Source organism: Mustela erminea, chromosome 6 (genome assembly GCF_009829155.1).
Source record: "Mustela erminea isolate mMusErm1 chromosome 6, mMusErm1.Pri, whole genome shotgun sequence".
Taxonomy (NCBI): Eukaryota; Metazoa; Chordata; class Mammalia; order Carnivora; family Mustelidae; genus Mustela; species Mustela erminea.
In genome coordinates this window covers 89,376,768-89,396,567 of record NC_045619.1, presented here as the reverse complement: position 1 = coordinate 89,396,567, position 19,800 = coordinate 89,376,768, and the positions used below count along the sequence as shown (strand labels likewise).

The following is a 19,800-nucleotide window of genomic DNA, read 5'->3' as shown; positions in this document are numbered from 1 at the left end:
TTGGTTAAGTACCTGCAGCCCCAAGATCAGAAATCACATCCCATTTCACATTAATGAAGCATAATTATTTAAAGTTATCTTAAGGATCCAGCTAAAGCAGGCAAGAAACTTGGGTTGGAAAAAGTAACTATGTATTTGTGTTACACATAGATTCTTTTAAAATTTATAGGAATGGTCCTTTTTTGATCAGTACATCTCCTTATCCAGAGTCTTCAAGACGTTGATAGCATTTAGATAGGAAAACACCCCATTCTTGTTTAGAATCTTTAGAACACCTTACTCCCTGCGTATTTCCAACCTAGAGCAGGTTTCTTTTATTTCTTTCGTCTCTCCCACATTCCAGCTAGAAATTGTGCTAGCTGTCAAACCAAGTGTAGATTATGTAGGAGTGAAGATTGGAATGGAGGAGAGGAACAGTGTATTTGTGGAGAAGAGATAGGCTTTCCACCTATGTGTAAAATTTGATTAAGCTTCAAACCTTTAATGTGTGATGGCCCTGCTGACTCTCCTGGAATGTGTGTATAAGAACTTAGATTTCTGAAACACGCAAGGCTCTGCTAGCCTCTGGTTTAGTTGACCCTTACAAGGAAACCTCATAATCTCTCCAGACCAAGTTTTTTGTTGTTGTTGTTTGTTTGGATTATCTGTGCATTTTTGTGTTTTTGTTTTGGTTGGTTGGTTGGTTGTTTTTTTCAGGTTTGGTTTGGTTCTAAATCTATCTTGCAGGGAGAGGGATTGGGTATCTGGTATAGATAAGGGCTTGGATGAAGGACACTGATAATTTCAAATGTAGCGTTTTTGAGAGTAACAGATAAGGGAGAGTAGACTCCTGTGGAATGCCTTCTTTCATGATACTCACACAACACAGGGTTCTCTCCTAAAAGAAGCAGAACTGTTTATTTAGTTGCAGGCCCTAAAAATGGTTTCAGGATAGCCCAGGGACAATGGTATTTCTGCTTCTAGCTGTGTGATCTTAAGTGAATACCTAGACCATTTCCTCTGAAGAGGGTGATAATGTATTGAGGGAGGGAAAAAAAACACCCAATATGCCACTAATTCTAGTTATTTGTGTATCAGTCAATACCTCAAACCAACTTAAGGTTATTTAATAGTCTCACTACTGGAAAAAAACCATTTAGATTTCATTTGTTTGGGTGATGATGGAACAAAACTATTATACTACACTTATAAACCAGAACTCCTACCTAGTTTAGGGAAAACAAGCAGGGTTGTGAGTCTCATTGCAAAGAATTAGCTGCTTGAATACAACTCAACAAAGGGATCAAACAGAAATCACAAAATCACAAAAGGTCTGACCTTTTTGAGTGGGAGCAGCACTCACTGTAGACCAAGGCCTACCTGTGTTAATTTTGTTAGCTCACAAAATAAACAGTCCTGTGGTTTCTTTCACAAACTAATGATTAAAGCAGCCAATTTGGTCCAGGAGCTGTCAGAAACGGCATAGGATGTTTATTGGGCCTAGAATTCACTAGTCTAGATTTAATTTGCTGGCGATTTTTGGATTCCCAAAAACTAGAAAAATTGGGGAGGAGAAACTAACTTACCTATGAGACCCTCTTTTTCAGGGAATGCCCTCCCTTTGGAATGAGGACAGGTAAGCAGCTGAATATTGTTTTAATTTCAGTTAGTTAAAGTCAAGCGTTAATGGCTAAAAGGTTAAATGCAGTGGTGTTTTTCAAAAGCTCAGCCCAGAGAGCCTTTGAGGCCTGCAATTCCATTTTATCCAGGGCCTCCATACTCTACCCCAAGGAGAGGATTTGCTTTTTTGGAAGGTTGCCTTTCTCTGTAGGGGTTCTGGAAGTGCCATTGTGGTTTGCAAATGTTCTCACCAGGAATAAACATGTATAGGTAAAGATTATGCTGAGCTCTCTGGGTAGCTGTACCTAGCTAAACATGGAGAGTATCTGGATTTAATTTCAAATAATGCACTGCAGTACTCTTTCATTGTGGAGGCATACTGGTAGCTCCTTGTGTTAGTCCTGACCTCAGACAAAATAGGACCCCAGGAATGCCGGTATTTTACGTGTGTGTGTGTGTGTGTGTGCATATATACATGTATGTACATACATATGTATATGTAAAATACCGGCATTCCTGGGGTCCTGTAGTTTGTACTGTGCCCAGCTTGTATTAAGCTCCAAAGTTGGCAGAAACTGAGGAGATAACATTATGTTTATTGTTGCCATTTTTTAGAGAGGCAGGTTATAAAAATCAAGGTGATTTGTATCCTAAATTTTAAATGATTGAAGCAGGACTGGCCTTGGAAAGGAGACCTGTAAGAAAATATTTATTTTCTTGTGCCAATTCCATGGATAGAAGAAAGAACTACCTAAATACCAGGAGAAAAATTCTGTAGTTACCACTCATTGTTTTGATCACTGTCTTTCTGGTACCATCAAGGTTTGGAACATATTCACATCCTACTTTACAGTCATGGCCTCTTGAGAGGCCCCTGAAGACACATGAACCTGTTACCCATACCCACAGTCTCAGGTGACTTTCTTTTCCATCTGTACCATGATCAGTGCAGACATGTGTACGAATAGGGCATTTGCCCTTTCCATAGCAATTCCTCTGCCTGGTGCAATTCACTTAACTCATAAACTTGGTAACTGGGGAGACAAATATAAAAGTTCAGAATGCTAATAGCTAGGAAAAATAGCATCCTAGGCTAGACAGTAACCCTGGATAACAACCATATGGTCAGGAGATTTGCATTTGTGTTTACCTTATTTAAAGACTTTTATATAAAAACTAAAATAGCATAAGAATCTTTGAAGAAACATGAAGAAGACACGTTTAGTTTTATTTTATACAGGCACACACACATTTTTATGGGGAAATAAATCCAGGTTGTATGAAAAATGGCAGACGAACCCAGCCATACCTCCTCATTTTTATTAAAATACTTGTCGTTGAAATAAATATGCTTTCTTAGTTCAACTGTTTCAGTTCCATTTCCTCAGTCTTGGATTTCAGGTTTCATAGGCCAGGGTCAGGGGCTTAGATTATTTAGCTCCTTGTGTTGGTTTTCTCTAGAGTAGAACTTTATAGCAGAGGTGCAGATTGAAAGTGATGGAAAGTCTTGATCTTGGGATTAGAAATTCCATTGAGATACCCTTTTGTTGAATTGGAGATTTCAGCAGAAGAGTCCGTTTTAGCTCTAGAAAACCCTTGAAAAATAAGCATTTATTAATATGATTCCACTAGGTATGTAATTTTTTTTATTTTTATTTTTTTAATTTATTTGACAGAGATCACAAGTAGGCAGAGAGGCAGGCAGAGAGAGAGGAAGGAAAGCAGGCTCCCTGCCGAGCAGAGAGCCCGATGCAGGGATCGATCCCAGGACCCTGGGATCATGACCTGAGCTGAAAACAGGCCTTAACCCACTGAGCTACCCAGGCGCCCCTAAATATGTAATTTTGATGCCTACCCATCATATCTCATATACCCTTGGACCTGGAAGGGAGCTTAGAGAGTACCTAATCCAAAGCTTCCATCTTACATATGAAGAAAAGGGACCTATACAAATGTGGGACATAACATATGAAGAAAAAAAAAAGGAAAATGATAAATGAAGAATTCAAGCCAGTGTTTATCTTCAGGGGAGAAGCCAGCGGGGATGGGATCAGGAACAAAACACAGTGCATTAATATTCTGTTCAATAAGTTGGGTGGTAGATTTCCTGGTATTCATTTTTTTTCAAGATTTTATTTATTTATTTGACAGAGCGCACAAGCAGGCAGAGAGGGAAACAGGGTTCGATCCCAGGACCTCGGTATCATGACCCAAGCCAAAGGCCATCACTTAACCTTCTGTGCCACCTAGGTGCCCTAGTCCTGGTATTTATCTTATTACACTTCCTTCATATGTGTATATTAACCAGTATATAATTTTAAAACCGGCAGCAATTTATAGTTACAGAGTGCTTACTGTAGGCAAGCACTGTTAGTTGGCATTTTCCGTACTTTAACCCAGGGTAGAGGGGGTAAAAAAAAGGCCTCAAACATGTTATCTTAGCCAAGGATCCATGGTTTGTTAGTACTAGCTGTGACCATATCCTGGGACTTCTAATTTCTAATTTACTGCTTTTGGCTTCTCGACCCATACTGCTTCCCTATATGGTAATTTTCCCGCAAGCTCTCATTCTCCCAGGTTATGAGCTTCCTCCTGAGCTCATTTCCATGTCTGTCAGCTTGGACTTCATGGTCAGGCACTTCAGTGACCTAAATCAGCACACTGATTTTTCTTGACCCGGTTGTTCTTTTACCATCTCTCTTCACCAATTCCCAAGTCAGGTGAAACGCACCGTCTCTTGCATTCCATTTCTTCTCAGTTATTGAGCATAGTGGTAGAAAATCACAGAAGTATGTCAGCTGCCTCCACTGCAGATATATGACTTCTTAACTCAAATACTCATTCCTGTTTGGCTTTTTCAGATTGACCTGATGACCACTGCACCCTTTTTTTTTTTTTTAAGAATTTATTTATTAGAGAGTGAGAGAAGGAGAGAGAACACAAGCTGGGGGAGCAGCAGAGGGAGAGGGGGAAGCTGGCTCTCTGCTAAGCAGAGAGCCTGATGCAGGACTCGATCCCAGGACCCTGAGATCATGACCTGAGCCGAAAGCAGAGCCTCAACCCACTGAGCCACCCAGGTGCCCCACTGCACCCTTTTTATTACTCTCAACTTTACAGTTCCCACTTCCCATATTGAGCAGACAGCTTTGCCTCTTATTCTCTAGAGAAAATACTGGTCATCAAACTTAACTTCCTCTTTTTCCCATCCCTAGACTAAACTCTTAAAGCATCTACTTTCCCTTTATTTCAGGGGTATGATTCCTCTCCAAGGCTATCCTCATCCTCATTACCTATACTGTTTCCTGGTGTATTTAAGTTATCTGTTGATGCATAACAAATTTCCCCAAAGCACAGTGAATGAAAACAATAATAAACTTCTGTTACCCTCACAGTTTCTGTGGCTAGGGAATTCGGGAGTAACTTAGATGCGTAATTCGGGCTTGGGTTTTTCGTGTGATTGCAGTCGTGATGTCAGCCTGTCAGCGGGCGCTGCATTTTTCTGCAGGCTTGCCTGAGGCTGGAGAATTTGCTCCTAAGGTGGCTCACTTACTTGCTTGGCGTATCTGTGTTGGCTGTTGGCAGAAATTCCAGCGTCTTCACAACATGTCAACTGCCTTCCTCCAGAGTAAGTTAAGAGCAAGACGGAAATGGTCAATTCTTCTATGACCTAACTTCAGAAATCATATGACATCATTTCCACAATATGCTTTTGGTTACACAGCTGAGCCCTCGTCAGCGTGGAAGGAGATTTAACAGGAACATGAATACCGGGAGACAAGGATCACTAGGGGGATTTCTTGGAGGCTGGATGATACATCACTTTTTTTTTTTTTTTTTTTGTAAAGATCTTATTTATTTTTTTGACAGAGGGATCACAAGTAGGCAGAGAGGCAGGCAGAAAGAGAGAGAGAGAAAGAGAGGAGGAAGCAGGCTCACAGCCGAGCAGAGAGCCCGATGTGGGACTCGATCCCAGGACCCTGAGATCATGACCTGAGCCAAAGGCAGAGGCTTAACTCAGTGAGCCACCCAGGCGCCCCTGATACACCACTTCTATCCTCCACTGTCTTCCGTAAATTATTCCCTCTTTACCTTAATTTTGTTTCTCTTTAACTCTTTTCTTTATATGTGTTATACTTTTCATTAATAGTCTAATCTTGAACTGTGTAAGCTATAAAAATAAGGTTACATTTGTTTTTTAAAATACACACACACCCTTTCCCAGCCCCATGCACCAAATAAATTAATAAATGTAAAAATAGGGATGCCTGGCTGGCTCAGTCAGTGAAGCATGAGATTCTTGATCTCGAGGTTGTGGGTTTGAGCCCACGTTGGGTGTAGAGATTACCTAAAATCTTTTAAAAATATATCAATAAGGAGCACCTGGGTGGTTCAGTGGGTTAAAGCCTCTGGCTTCGGCTGGGGTCATGGTCCCAGAGTCCTGGGATTGAGCCCCGCATAGGGCTCTCTGCTTGGTGGGGAGCCTGCTTCCCCCTCTCTCTCTGCCTGCCTCTCTGCCTACTTGTGATCTCTGTCAAATAAATCTTTAAAATAGATAGATAGATAGATAGATATCAATAAAAATAAATGTACACTGTGTCCCCCCATATTGATCCAGGTTTGTTTGTAGAATTACCCACTGAGCTAGTCTAAGCAGGAAGGGGCTTGTTCTGGATCACACAGTCATTGGGAAGGCTGACGAAACAAACTCTAGACTAGAATTCCAGAAGCAGCACCCAAAGTCTTTACTGCTTCTAGAGTAATTAGGAAGCCACTGTACAGCTGCTGTCAGTTCAAGAAGTAAAACTGATGTGGCTCCCACCCACCAGCATCGCAAGAAACCACCTGCTGTTCCTTGAATGCCCAAGGGAGTAGAACTAAAAGAATTACTGAAGCCACTTTCCTCATACAGGCCTTAGACTTGAGAGCCATGAGCTTCAGCTACCAACTAGACCTTCCTCATACATGACTAATCTAAGTCTGCTTAAATTCAGTTAGTCCCCAAATCCCAGCATTTCTGTACCAGAGATGACTTCTGACACTGGCCAGTTCCTTGTCTCGCCACTGCCACTGCTTCATTTCCTATCAACATCCCTGCCTGGACTTTTACAGCAGCCTCCCAAGTAGTCTTTAGCCACAGGGTTTTCCCCATTTCAATCTGTCTGCCACGTGCCTTAGCACAGCATTCAAGATGTTTAGTAAGCCATTCCCAGTTTACCTACTGATCACAGCAGAGGCCTTTTGAGCACTTGATATGTGCCAAGTACTGGACAAAAAGTACACTATATGCATTGTCAAACTTAATTCCACATAACCCCATGAAGTAGATTTTATTAGGTCCCCATTTGGTAAAGAAACTGAGGCTCATAGAATATAGGAGATCTGACCAAAATTTCTTAATTGCTATATGGAGGAACCAGACAGAATTGGAGTGAGGTCTGCTGGCCCTAAAGGCAGTATTCCTAATCTCACTGCATTTTGCACTTGTTCCAGCCCTGCTGTCTCCTGACTCTGCTCAGAGTTGAGCCAGAGTGAACTCACCATCTCTCTTAATGCTGTGCTCTCTAGTGACCATACCTTGGCACATCTTGTTTTCTAAAACGCACTTGTTGGGGCGCCTGGGTGGCTCAGTGGGTTAAGCCGCTGCCTTCAGCTCAGGTCATGATCTCAGGGTCCTGGGATCGAGTCCCACATCGGGCTCTCTGCTCAGCGGGGGGCCTGCTTCCCTTCCTCTCTCTCTGTGATCTCTTCCCTTCCTCTCCCCTACTGTGATCTCTCTCTGTCAAATAAATAAATAAAATCTAAAAAAAAATAAAAATAAAAAAAAAAAATAATAAAATAAAACGCACTTGTTTCCTCCCTGTCCCAACACTTTTCTGCTTAGCATATTCCGCCTTCAAATTCCAACTCAAATGTTACCTCCTCGAGTTACTATTCCAGGCTCTCTGATCTAAGCTCTTACTGTTCTCTGTTCATACTATCTTTAATCACATTTATTAACTTGTGTTATAATTCTCTTCTAAATGCCTGTTCAGTCAAGGTTTCTTCTTTTTTTTTTTTTTTTTTGAAGATTTTATTTATTAGAGAGAGAGTGAGAGAGAGCATGAGAGGGGAGAAGGTCAGAGGGAGAAGCAGACTCCCCATGGAGCTGGGAGCCCAATGCAGGACTCGATCCAGGGACTCCAGGATCATGACCAGAGCCGAAGGCAGTCACTTCAGTAACTGAGCCACCCAGGCGCCCCATCAGTCAAGGTTTAGAACAGGAAAAAAACCACTCTCAATATCAGTATTTTTTTAAGCAAAAAGGAAATATACCAACCATTTTTTTTTTTAAACCTTTTTTTGTGGGGGGGCGCCTGGGTGGCTCAGTGGGTTAAAGCCTCTGCCTTCAGCTCAGGTCATGATCCCAGGGTCCTGGGATGGAGCCCCCTCATCCAGCTCTCTGCTCAGCAGGGAGCCTGCTTCTCCATCTCTCTCTGCCTGCCTCTCTGCCTACTTGTGATCTCTGTCAAATAAATAAATAAAATCTTTTTTAAAAATAAATAAATAAAACTTTTTTTTTACTTTTTTTTTTTTTTTAACTTTTAACTTTCAAAGTTCCAGGGGAAAAAATGCCATATGTCAACCTGCCCTCTCCCTTAAAAAAAAGAAGTGTGTTGCTGCGGTATTGAGTACTGTGTGGCCAGGGGCAGGCAAAAACTACTTGAGAACAATGGCTATGAAGGGCGAATGCTGCTAGGGACAGCACATGGACAGATAAGCTTGGCTGTGTTCCAATAAAACTTTATCCACAAATAAAGTTTGTGGATAAACTTGATCTCGAGGTTGTGAGATCTCGAGAGGTAACGTTGGACTAAGAGTCAGTACAAACTTATCTTCCATCTAAGACCAGCCCTGCAACCTTGGAAACATCAGTTAAACTTTCTGTGCCTCATTCCTGTCTCCCATAAAGTAAGATTGAACTAGATGACCTCCAAGGTTCAGTCTAACCCTACACTCTTGTTTTTTTTGTTATCAATTGAAAAATATGTTTAAAGAGGAAGATTATACAAGCATTTCTAGGGCTGCTTTACTTTTGATTATTCTCTAAAATGTTCCTGTCAACCTTAAAATATTCCCTGAGGCTATCTAGCTGAGGTGAGAGAAGTAGTGGGAAGAAAATAACCTAGAAAGTGAAGGCTTTTTGCCTTCACCATACTGAATCACATATAGTGTGTTTAAACCTCCCAGAGCAACTGGGGAGTTCCCTAATTTCCCAATTTGGAGTTTTGGTTAATCTGCCCCCAGATGTCAAGGGGAAAAGAAATTATCTTTTTTAACCTTAAACATCCTCTACTTTTTATTTATTGAAATTCAATTAGCCAACATAGAGTAACTCATCAGTTTTTGATGTAGTGTTCAATGATTCATCAGTTGTGTATAACACCCCGTGCTCATCACATCACGTGCCCTCCTTAATACCCATCACCCAGTCACCTCATCCCGCCACCTACCTCCCCTCCAGCGACCCTGTCTAAGTCAGTCAGAGAAAGACAATTATATGGTTTCACAAATATGTGGACCATAAGAAATAGCACAGAGAATCACAGGAGAAGGGAGCGAAAGCTGAATGGGAAGAAATCAGAGAGGGAGACAAATTATGAGAGACTCATGACTCTGGGAAAGGAAATTCTTTAAAGAACCATTATTCACTCTAGGAGCTAGAAAGAGTCCTTACAACCTCCAAATCCAGGCTTATCATAAAAAGGACTGAAAACGCAGCCTCTAGGCTGCGTCAAACCAGAGATGAAACAGCCCATGTCCCTGCAACATCTCTAAGGGCAATTTATGGTGCTTACTGTCACTTTTGGCCTAATTTCTTTTCCTTCAAGACTTGCCCTTCATTCTCTTGCTTCTCTGATGTAAACTTCTTTTCAAAACACAATTTCCAGGCAAACCTTCAGTGGTAGCCAAGGGTCGGTTTGCCAGTACTGTTTCTAGTTATTTCCTTCGAAATAGGAGACACCCGGCAGCAACTGGTGCTTTCTTCAGAGAATGCTGCTGTTTCCCGTGCAGCCCTTCATTTCTCCCCTGCTAAGGTGCTTTCTTAGTTTGCTTCAAAGCTTGTTTACCAACTAAAGCTTAGTCCCTAGGCTCTCCTCCCTTCACCCCAGCCCCTGCATTGTGCTTTTCAAAATGCAGAGAAAAATGACAGCTTCTTCTCAGGCCTCTCCAGTGAAGACTACAGAATCACCAGGGCCAGTATGTCAAAGTATACAGCCTTCACCAAACCTTTGCACAGAGAGATTGCAGATAAGCAAAAGAAAAAGCCTCTTAATGTATAACACGGCCTCTTTTCCAAGAGCGTCTAACAGGGAGGCCACAGGGCTGCCTCTTCTTGGAGCAGGAAATAAGATGAGCATGACCGAGCAGAGTGTAGTCTGTAGCCAAAGATGACACAAACTCTGATGTCCCGTCTATTGCTACATGCAGCAAATTAAATGGGATGCACAGAGGAAGATCTGTTATACTTACAGCCCTGTCCTCGGGCCATTTATAGTCAAAGGCACTGTTTCCCAAAGCATAATCCAAATACCTACCTCATAATTACTTGGGTGCTTATTTTAAAATGCAGATTCCTGGGCTTTGGTCCAGCCTTCTTGAATCAGAATATCTGGAAGCAGCCCCCAGGAACCCATTTTTCACAATACACCTCATATCATTCTTATGTACAGTCAACTTTCTCAAACCACATATTACTTTGAGTAAAGGGTTTTTAGGAATTTAGAAGGAGGATAACACTACTTGAGTGTTTCAGGACCGAGGTCCTTCATGGATCCTTAAAAACTCCACACACTAATCACAAACAGTATAGCAAAATAAAGATTAAGAACATGAAGATAGTAAAGGAACAGTAGCCAAGTCAAAAGCATTTAAACATATAAATGGGAAAAAAGGTACAAAAGTTTTTGGCAGTGTTAACAGTAAGCACTCAATACATTTTAGCTGCAGTGACTAAACTGTGGATCCCTAATACACAGATGGTGGGAAGTACAGACAGCACAGCATTATCTCCATGCACTGTGTTTACTTATTCCTTGATTGCTTTCTTTTGAATGTTTTTAAAAGATTTTATTTATGGGGGCACCTGGGTGGCTCAGGAGGTTAGGCGTCTGCCTTCGACTGAGGTCATGATCCCAGGGTCCTGAAGATGGAGCCCTGAATTGGGCTCCCTGCTCAGCAGAAAGCCTGCTTCTCCCTCTCCCTCTGCCTGCCGCTCTTCCTACTTGTGATCTCTCTTTCTGTGTCAGATAAATAATTAAAATCCTAAAAAAAAAAAAAAAAGATTTCATGTATTTGAGAGAGAGAGAGCACACGGGGCAGCAGGAGAGTGTGCAGAAGGGGAAAGAGAGGGAGATGGAGAGAAATTCAGGCAGATTCTGTGCCGAGTATAGAACCTGATGGGGGGGGCTCATCCCATGACCCTGAGACCAGGACCTGAGCCAAAACCAAGAGTCCCACACTTAACTGACTATACCACCCAGGTGTACCGATTTCTAACTTTAAGTAAAAAAAATTTGAGGGGGGTGCCTGGGTGGCTCAGTGGGTTAAAGCCTCTGCCTTCGGCTCAGGTCATGATCCCAGCATCCTAGGATCGAGCCCCGCATCGGGCTCTCTCCTCTGCAGAGCGCCTGCTTCCTCCTCTCTCCACCTGCCTCCCCGCCTGCTTGTGATCTCTCTCTCTCTCTCTCTCATTCGCTCTGTGAAATAAATAAATAAATTAAATATTCTTAAAAAAATTTTTTTTGAGGGGTGGGGCACATGGGTGGTTCAGTTGATTAAGTGTCTGCCTTCAGCTCAGGTCATGTTTCCAGGGTCCTGGGATGGAGCCCCACATTAGGCTCCCTGCTGAGTGGGGAGCCTGCTTCTCCCTCTCCCTCTGCTGCTCTGCCTCTCTCTCTCCGTCTGTCAAATAAATAAATAAAACTTTAAAAAAAAGATTGAGGGGTACCTGAGTGGCTCAGTTGGTTAAGCACTGGACTCTAGGTTTCAGCTCAAGTCATGATCTCAGGGTCATGCGATGAGACCCGTATCAGGCTCCATGCTCAGTGAGGAGTCTATCTGAGATTCTCTCCCTGTGCTCCTCTCCCATCACCCTTCCACACGAGCCATGCGCACCCACCCACACTCTTTCTCTAAAAAAAAAAAAATTTGAAAGACAAAGGGCACCCTTTCAGTCAAGGTCAGGCATCCAAAAAATAAAAAAAAGAAATGACTGCTTTTTACTTAATCTGCGCAGAGCATGTTGTAGTCTGGGAAAGGAGAGTAGATTTCAGGATCTAATGTCATTTGTTTTCCTAGCCCTATACCCTCAATGGATTGATATTATTATTGTATGTCCTAATTTATTTTAAGGGTATTTATTGACATTGTCCCATTTCACCAATAAAAGATCCGTTTGAGAGTTTTCACCACTTATAAATGACCTTCATTTCTGAAGATGTAGCCCAGGGCCTTCAGGGATTAGCCAGCCCATGGTTTCAACCTGGACTGAAGAATTGATAATGGGTTTGAAAGAGTTTTCTTTGCTAGTATGCATGGAAAGAGGAGAACCGCCATGAATATGAAGAGAACAGGAGAGAGGACACACACACACACACACACACACACACACGCACACACACACACACACACACACACACCTTGTATCTCAAGCAGGTAGAGGACATGGAGACAAATAAGGGCAATTCCTTATTTTTCTTTCTCCCTGCCCCTAAGGCCTAACAGGGGTCATGTGATCTTTGCCTAAGTATAACGCACCTATCTGCTGCTTCCTCTTTGTGGGCAGAGTTAACAGATGTGGAAAAGGGCATAGATTTCGACCACCCCACACCTAGGACAACTGATGCAAGGAGGGGAGGCTCTTTATCAGGCCTCTGAGAGAAATTTTTTGATAGGGAGAGGACAGCAAATGTGGGAAATTGTACCCATCTCTCCCTACAATCCAGTCTTCTGAAAAGGCAGTCTTCCTAGAGAGAAAAATGTGGCCTTAACAGATTCTGAGAAGGAAGAATTTAACCTTGGAATAAAGGTGGAATGTTGGTGAAGTTTTAGTCTATGTTGTAAAGAAAAAGCTGAGACAGGGTTGTTGATCCCCTTGGCGTCCAGCAGGTGGAGATACAGTCTAAGGCTCTCGGGGACTCCCATGGAAAATACTAGGCAATAGGTAGCTTCCAGAGTCTTCTGAATCCTGAAGGAGAGAATAAACAAGGTACTCTTCTCAGCCCCCACGTGCCCTAACCTACTTATACCCTATTTCTCTTCCTTCCCTTTTTTGGAGACTTTGACCTCAGACTAAGACCTGGGGCGGCGGGGGGGGGGTTCTTTCTTTCTTTTTTTTCAAGTTTTTTCAGTTATTTACTTATTTATTTAAATGTTATTTATTTATTGGAGAGAGAGAGGGAGAAAGTGAGGGTGCGAGTGGAAGGAGAAGCAGAGGGGAAGGGAGAGAAAGAGAAGGGAGAGAGAGAATCCCGAGCACGGAGCCCAGTTCAAGGCTCCATCCCAGGACCCTGAGATCATGACCTGAGCTGGTATGAAACCAAGAGTACTGACTGAACCAGCCAGGCACCCCTTATTTACTTATTTTAAGTAGTCTCTATATCCAGCATGGGGCTCAAACTCCCAAGCCCAAGATCAAGAATAGCACATTCTGGGGCGCCTGGGTGGCTCAGTGGGTTAAAGCCTCTGCCTTTAGCTCAGGTCATGATCCCAGGGTCCTGGGATCTAGCCCCGCATTGGGCTCTCTGCTCAGCAGGGAGCCTGCTGTCTCCTCTCTCTGCCTGCTTCTCTGCCTACTTGTAATCTCTGTCTGCCAAATAAATAAATAAATAAATAAATAAATCTTTAAAAAAAAAAAAAAAGAATAGCACATTCATCTGACTGAGCCAGCCAGGCCCCCAAGAGTTGTCAGTTTGATATGAGGCTAGGAAAGCAGGTTACAAAAAACTCTACAGTGGGGGGAAGATAGGGAGAGGGGAATCAAAGAGACATTTGAAGCAGTTTCCTGAAGTCCAGGTCTGCTGTTTAGCACAGATTCTAGGTTGGCAGTGAGGTGTCCTTCCTGCTAATCTGGAGATGCCAGTATCTTAAATCCATGGAGAGACCATCCTTATAAAATTCCCATACATCTACAAACCTAAAAGTGACACAAACCAGGACCAGCAGAGCGGCCAAGAGGTAGCATAGGTGTCCAGCCAACCATCTGGCATCTCTAGATGCCAGGCACTAAGTTAATGCATGGGTGGGCACTCTCCCTGCCAGTGGGCACTAAGCCATGACCATTAGTTGGTTACAGTCAGCCTGCCAAAGTAGAGGGCATCCCAGGGCATCGTGCCCATCAGCTTCCCCTGCCACAAACTGAATGAAGCCCAGAACTTCTGCAAGCCTTCGTGCATATGGAGAAATAGACTCTGTTTCTCACTTGAGAGCAACAGGAGAAAGGGAGGCAGGGAAAGGGGATAACATTCTATCTAAAAGCAGTAGCAGAGGTTCTTCATCTCAACCCCTCCACTGGAAAAGAAAGGTCTGGAAATGGAACTTTCTGAATGTGACCTAGAACTTGAAGTTGGGAGTTAGTAGGATAAATGGGAATTCGAGTGAAGGCAAATGTGACATGATGAAAAGACCTTAGTATAAAGATAACCTGGATTCTATCCCACATTAGTTCTATGACCTTGGGCAAGTCATTTTATTTCTCTGGGCCTCAGTTTCCTTATCTGTAAAATAAGGACATTGGCTAGATGGTATCTAGAATATCTTCCTCCTTCTGTATCTTGTATATAATTTTGAGAAGTGAGGTGTCCTTCCTGCTAATCTGGAGATGCCAGTATCTTAAATCCATGGAGAGACCATCCCTTGTTGAGGGTGACCAATAAAGCACCCACAGAACCCTAGGTGACCCCAGGCATAAGCTTTGTCTAAACTAAGAGAACCATGTACTGGAGGAGTGGGTGGAAGTGAAAGTTCTGAGTTCCCAGTGTCCCTGCCCCAGCTAACTCTATTCCCACACTTGGCATCCACCACCACAGAGATCTGAAGACCATAGGTCCAGACCTTCTAATCTGTGTACTCTGGAGGCTCTAGTCAACCTTGTAACTAAAAGAATGGAAACCTGCTGTGCAGAAATAAAGTGATGCTCATTCGGGCAACATCCATTGCACAGGAGCCCCTCCCCCAGCCCACTTCTCTGCAGTTTCACTTTCTGCAGTTTGAGCTACTTGCAGTCAACCATGGTCCAGAAGCCCACGAATCTCTCACAATATGTCAGAAGATCAGTAGTAACCTATGTCACGTACCTCAGTTCATCTCATCACGAAGGCATTTTATTTTCTCACATCATCCTAAGAAGGGTGAGTGTGGTACAGTCAGATATTTTGAGAGAGAAGCCACATTTATAACTTGTATTACAGTATGTTGTTATAATTATCCTATTTTATGACTTGTTAATCTGTTACTATACCTAATTTGTAAGTTAAATTTTACCACTGATATGTATATATAGGAAAACATAGTACAAATAGGGCTCAGTGCCATCTCGTTTAAGGGTATCCAGTGGGGGGTCTTGGAATGTGTCCCCGCAGATGAAGGGAGACTACTGAATTAATCATATTGAGTTTGGGGCTGAAGCAGGTCTGTCTCCAATCAATTGCTATATCACCTACAGAGCTGCCCTTCCTCATTCAGGCCCATTCCTGCCCATTCAGAGTCACAGTGTGCTGAGTCTGTCCATTCTGGCTGTCTCTGTAGTGTTCCCCTGGTCCCTGGGAAAGGACCTGTGCCTGAATTTATCCTGTGAAGAGAAGCAACCCTTTTCTTTACCTCCAGGCATTGTCTTACTTCCTTTATCCAGGTGAGTTTCCACAGGATACTGGAAACTCCCCATTTACCAAAGCTTCCCTATATACTCAGACATAAGAACATATTCCACTTAAGAATTGAGAACAGAGAATTCGGGGAGATTCCAGAATGACAAATACCAATACTCACCCTAAGACCTGAGTTCTACCCCTTTGTCCTCAACTCCACCCTAAGGAATCCTAAATTCCCTCAGAAAATTTAAAATGGTCAAAATAGATTGACTGACAGCTTGTTTTTCCTCATTCAGATACATTATGCTGAATTTCAAGGGGAATGTCATTTTTAGCTCTCACATTTCACCAGATATTTTACTATATCCCAGTCTCCCAGGCAAAGTGGGAAGGTAGTTGATGCAGTAAATTGAAGTAGAATAGGTTTAACTCATGAATCCTACTTTCCAAGAGTTTATAATTCACAGTGGATATCTATTATAACAAATTACATCTAACAAATTATAATGCCCCCAAAATGTAGTGACTTAAAACAACAACAAACGTATACTGTCTCACACAGTTTCTGTGGGTCAGGAACTCACTCATGAGCTGCTCAGCTGGATGGCTCTGGCTGGATGTGTCTCATGAGGTTACAGTCAAGATGTCAATTGGGACCTCAGTTTTCTAAAAGCTAGTAGGACTGGCCACCTACTGTGAGGTGACTCACATGAATGAACTCAAATTCTGGCAAGTCAATGCTGGGTTTTGGGGAGGACCCAAGTTCCTCTCCATAGGGCTGCTTGAGCATCCCCATGACCCGCAGCTGGCTTCCCGTGGAGCAAGTGATCCAAGCAATAAACCAAGTTGGAAACTGCAATGTCTTTTTATGATTTAGCCTTGCAAGTTGCACATGTCACTTCACAGTACTGTGTTGGTCACACAAGCCAGCCATGATTCAGTGTAGGAAGGAAACACAGAAAGGGCCTGAACACCATGAGATGAAGATCACTAAACTATCTCAGAGGCTGACTATACCATAATCAGTCTAGGACTTTAGAGTTACCATAAATAATATATTATGCTAAATAGAAGAGATAGGATGTTTACACACCTGCAAGAAATTTGAATATGCTCATGATAGAGCAAATTCCATAGTTTTTAACAAAATGCCATTAAGTAAACTAGATGTCAGCAAATCCTATTTTCTTTGAAACTGGCTCAATTTTATTTTTGAACTCCTTGAAAACATTCTTCAAAGTAGGCTGAGATTTCATGATATCATGGTGATCTTAATCTTTTTTTCTTTTTTTCCTAAAGATTCAATTCATTTTTTTAAGAGAGAGTGTACAAGCAGAGGGGGTAGGAGCATAGGGAGAGGGAAAAGCAGACTCCCCACTTGACATGGGGCTCAAACCCAGGACCCTAAGATCATGGCCTGAGCCAAAGGCAACCGATTAACTGACTGAGCCACCCAGGCAGCCTTAATCTTTTTTCAAAGAATGTAGGCCATGCTGCTATAACAAAGAGACCCACAAGCAAAATAGTTCAAATAAAAGAATAGACCAGAAGGACATGAGTAGACAGTCCTTGACTGCTGGAGAAGGCTTGTATGGCTTGGTCAAAGGAGGCTATAGTGTGTCACCGTGTCTCAGCAAGCAGAAGGAAGAAGGAGGAAGTAGAGGGCAATCAGCTTTCCTTTTTAAGAACATGACCCAGAAGTTACACACATTGCTTCATTCACATTCCATTAACCAGAACTCAGTTCTGTGGCCACCCCTACTACAAGAGAGGCTGGACAGAGTAGTATCAGGCTGGCAGACTCCTAGTGCTAAAATTCAGTGTGTGGGTGACAGGGGGGAGGGGTCTTATTACTAAAAGAAGAGGAAACTTGATGCTGGGTGACAGCGGTCTCAGTCACACCTACAAAATATAGTTCTGTGGGGGAGTGCTTAGGTCAATTAAGTTAACAAGCAGGTGGACCATGTCTCCAGATACAGCTCATCAAAAGCACACTACTAAGAAATGTTATCTTGCTAGAAGATTATCTTAGTAAAAAATTATTAATCATACAGTTCAAAAATTAATTTTGTAATATCACAGTTGTGTTTACATTTGCTTCTTCTTCTTTTTTTTTTTTTTTAAGTAAACTCTATCCCTCTCCCCCTTGTGGGACTCAAACTCACACCTCTGAGATCAAAGTCACATGCTCTACCTAGCCAGGGGCCCCGACCATTGCTTTTTTTTAAAAAGGCTTAATTTAGGGGCTCCTGGGTGGCTCAGTCATTAACATCTGCCTTCCGCTCAGGTCATGATCTCAGGGTCCTGGGATCCAGCCCTGCATTGGGCTCCCTGCTCCGAGGGAAGCCTGCTTCTCCCTCTCCCACTTCCCCTGCTTGTGTTCCCTCTCTCGCTGTGTCTCTCTCTGTCATAAATAAATAAATCTTTTAAAAAAATAAATAAAAGGCTTAATTTATTCAAATACTATTTACTGATCTAAAGAATGTGCTAGGCAATGGAAAAACTGAAGTTAAGAAGACCCTGATCTCGGGCGCCTGGGTGGCTCAGTGGGTTAAGCCGCTGCCTTCGGCTCAGGTCATGATCTCAGGGTCCTGGGATCGAGTCCCGCATCGGGCTCTCTGCTCAGCAGGGAGCCTGCTTCCTCCTCTCTCTCTCTCTGCCTGCGTCTCTGCCTACTTGTGATCTCTCTCTGTCAAATAAATAAATAAAATCTTTAAAAAAAAAAAAAAAAAAAAAAAGGAAGACCCTGACTCATAGAACTGAGTCTAGTGGGGGAGACAAACAAGAAAATAGGTGCAGTGACTAGAAACCTGAGGAACTGGATGGGGGATTAAGGAAAGCTTCTTGGAAGAAGTAACATCTGTGCTGAGAACTGACCAATAAAATACATTCCACTTCATTCAAAGAGCTTATCAGACTTTGAAAAGATTTCAGATTCATCAGCTGGATTGAATGAGGTTTTACTATTTGCAGTCAAGCACTGTGGCAGGTAATTGTGCAAACACTATATTCATTTAATTCTCCCAACAAATCAAGGAACGTATGAGCTCTGCTTTACAGATGAAAGTACTGGGACCCAGGGACTGTCAAGAAACTTGCCGAGGTCACATATCTGATAAGTGAAGGAGGCAGCATCCAAACCCAGGTCATCTTTCCAGTATAACACATGCCTTTCTTGTGCAGATTAGAAGCACATTAACAAAAAGCAAACATTAGCATTAAAAATTCTACGGAATATGCTTTCGTAAGATATTTACAGTTGCTTCTATCATATATACATCCAAATGTCTTCACTTGCTAAACTGCACAAGGGCTTTAGAAATACCCTGCATGATTAAGTGCTAGATTGTGTAGTCCGGACTGTGAGTGCAAGGACTCAGAAGAGTGGGGTGTTACTGAAGAGTTAGAATAAGCTGGGGAAGCATGAGCTGGCCTTGATGAATGATATAGAGTCCAGTGCATCCCAGACCCTAAAATCACAGGAGATAACTAAAAATAAATTGGGCTCACAGTGAAACAATACTGAAGCATTGAGCCTCCAGTGACTGAAAGAGGTTTTACTAGGAAGAGGCTTTTTCTGCTCCTCGTAGGTAGGGGAGGAATGAGGCTTCAGTGTCAATTTATCCCTCATTTAAGAGGCCCTGGGAGCTGTGGCCCCACCTCCTCCCCTTTCCTAGGAAAAAATACATTCCAGGGGCACCTGGGTGGCTCAGTCCATTGAGCGTCTGCTGTTGGCTCAGGTCAACAACCCAGGTCCTGGGCACCTGGGTGGCTCAGTGGGTTAAGCCTCTGCCTTCCGATCAGGTCATGATCCCAGAGTCCTGGGATTGAGTCCCGCATTGGGCTCTCTGCTCAGCAGGGAGCCTGCTTCCTCCCTCTCTCTCTCTGCCTGCCTTTCTGCCTGCTTGTGATTTCTCTCTCTGTCAAATAAATAAATAAAATCTTTAAAAAACAAAAAAAAAACAAAAAAAACCCAGGTCCTGGGATCAAGCCCCATGGCAGGCTTTCTGCTCAGCAAGGAGTCTGCTTCTCCCTCTCCCTCTGCCTGCTGCTCCCCCAGCTTGCGCGCATGCGCTCGCTCTCTCTCTCTCTGACAAATACACGAATAAAAAGTCTTAAAAAAAAAAAAAAATGTTGCATGCTCTGCTGACTGAGTCAGCTATGCACCCCATAATCATTCCCCCTAGCTGTATGTTATACCATAGAAGGGTAATGGCAAACTCCTCTACATGGAAGAGAACACCAGGCCTGGATGGAATGGTCCCAGGCTGGACAAGGTTATTTATGCCCCCAAATCCCTGATCTATCCACAACAGTCACCTGGAAAAGAGCTGACAGAAAGGAAAAGGCCCTT

The 19,800-nt window shown here is 42.9% G+C and overlaps 1 long non-coding RNA gene across 1 annotated transcript; it reads right to left on the bottom strand.

The window, feature by feature from the left end:
• Positions 1 to 2,819: 2,819 nt before the first annotated feature.
• LOC116593874 lies at positions 2,820 to 15,534 on the bottom strand. Its single transcript, XR_004286976.1, has 3 exons — positions 15,457 to 15,534; positions 14,934 to 14,978; positions 2,820 to 3,194 (listed from the first exon to the last, which is right to left on the bottom strand). It is a non-coding gene; the product is annotated as an uncharacterized LOC116593874 (long non-coding RNA).
• Positions 15,535 to 19,800: the final 4,266 nt, after the last annotated feature.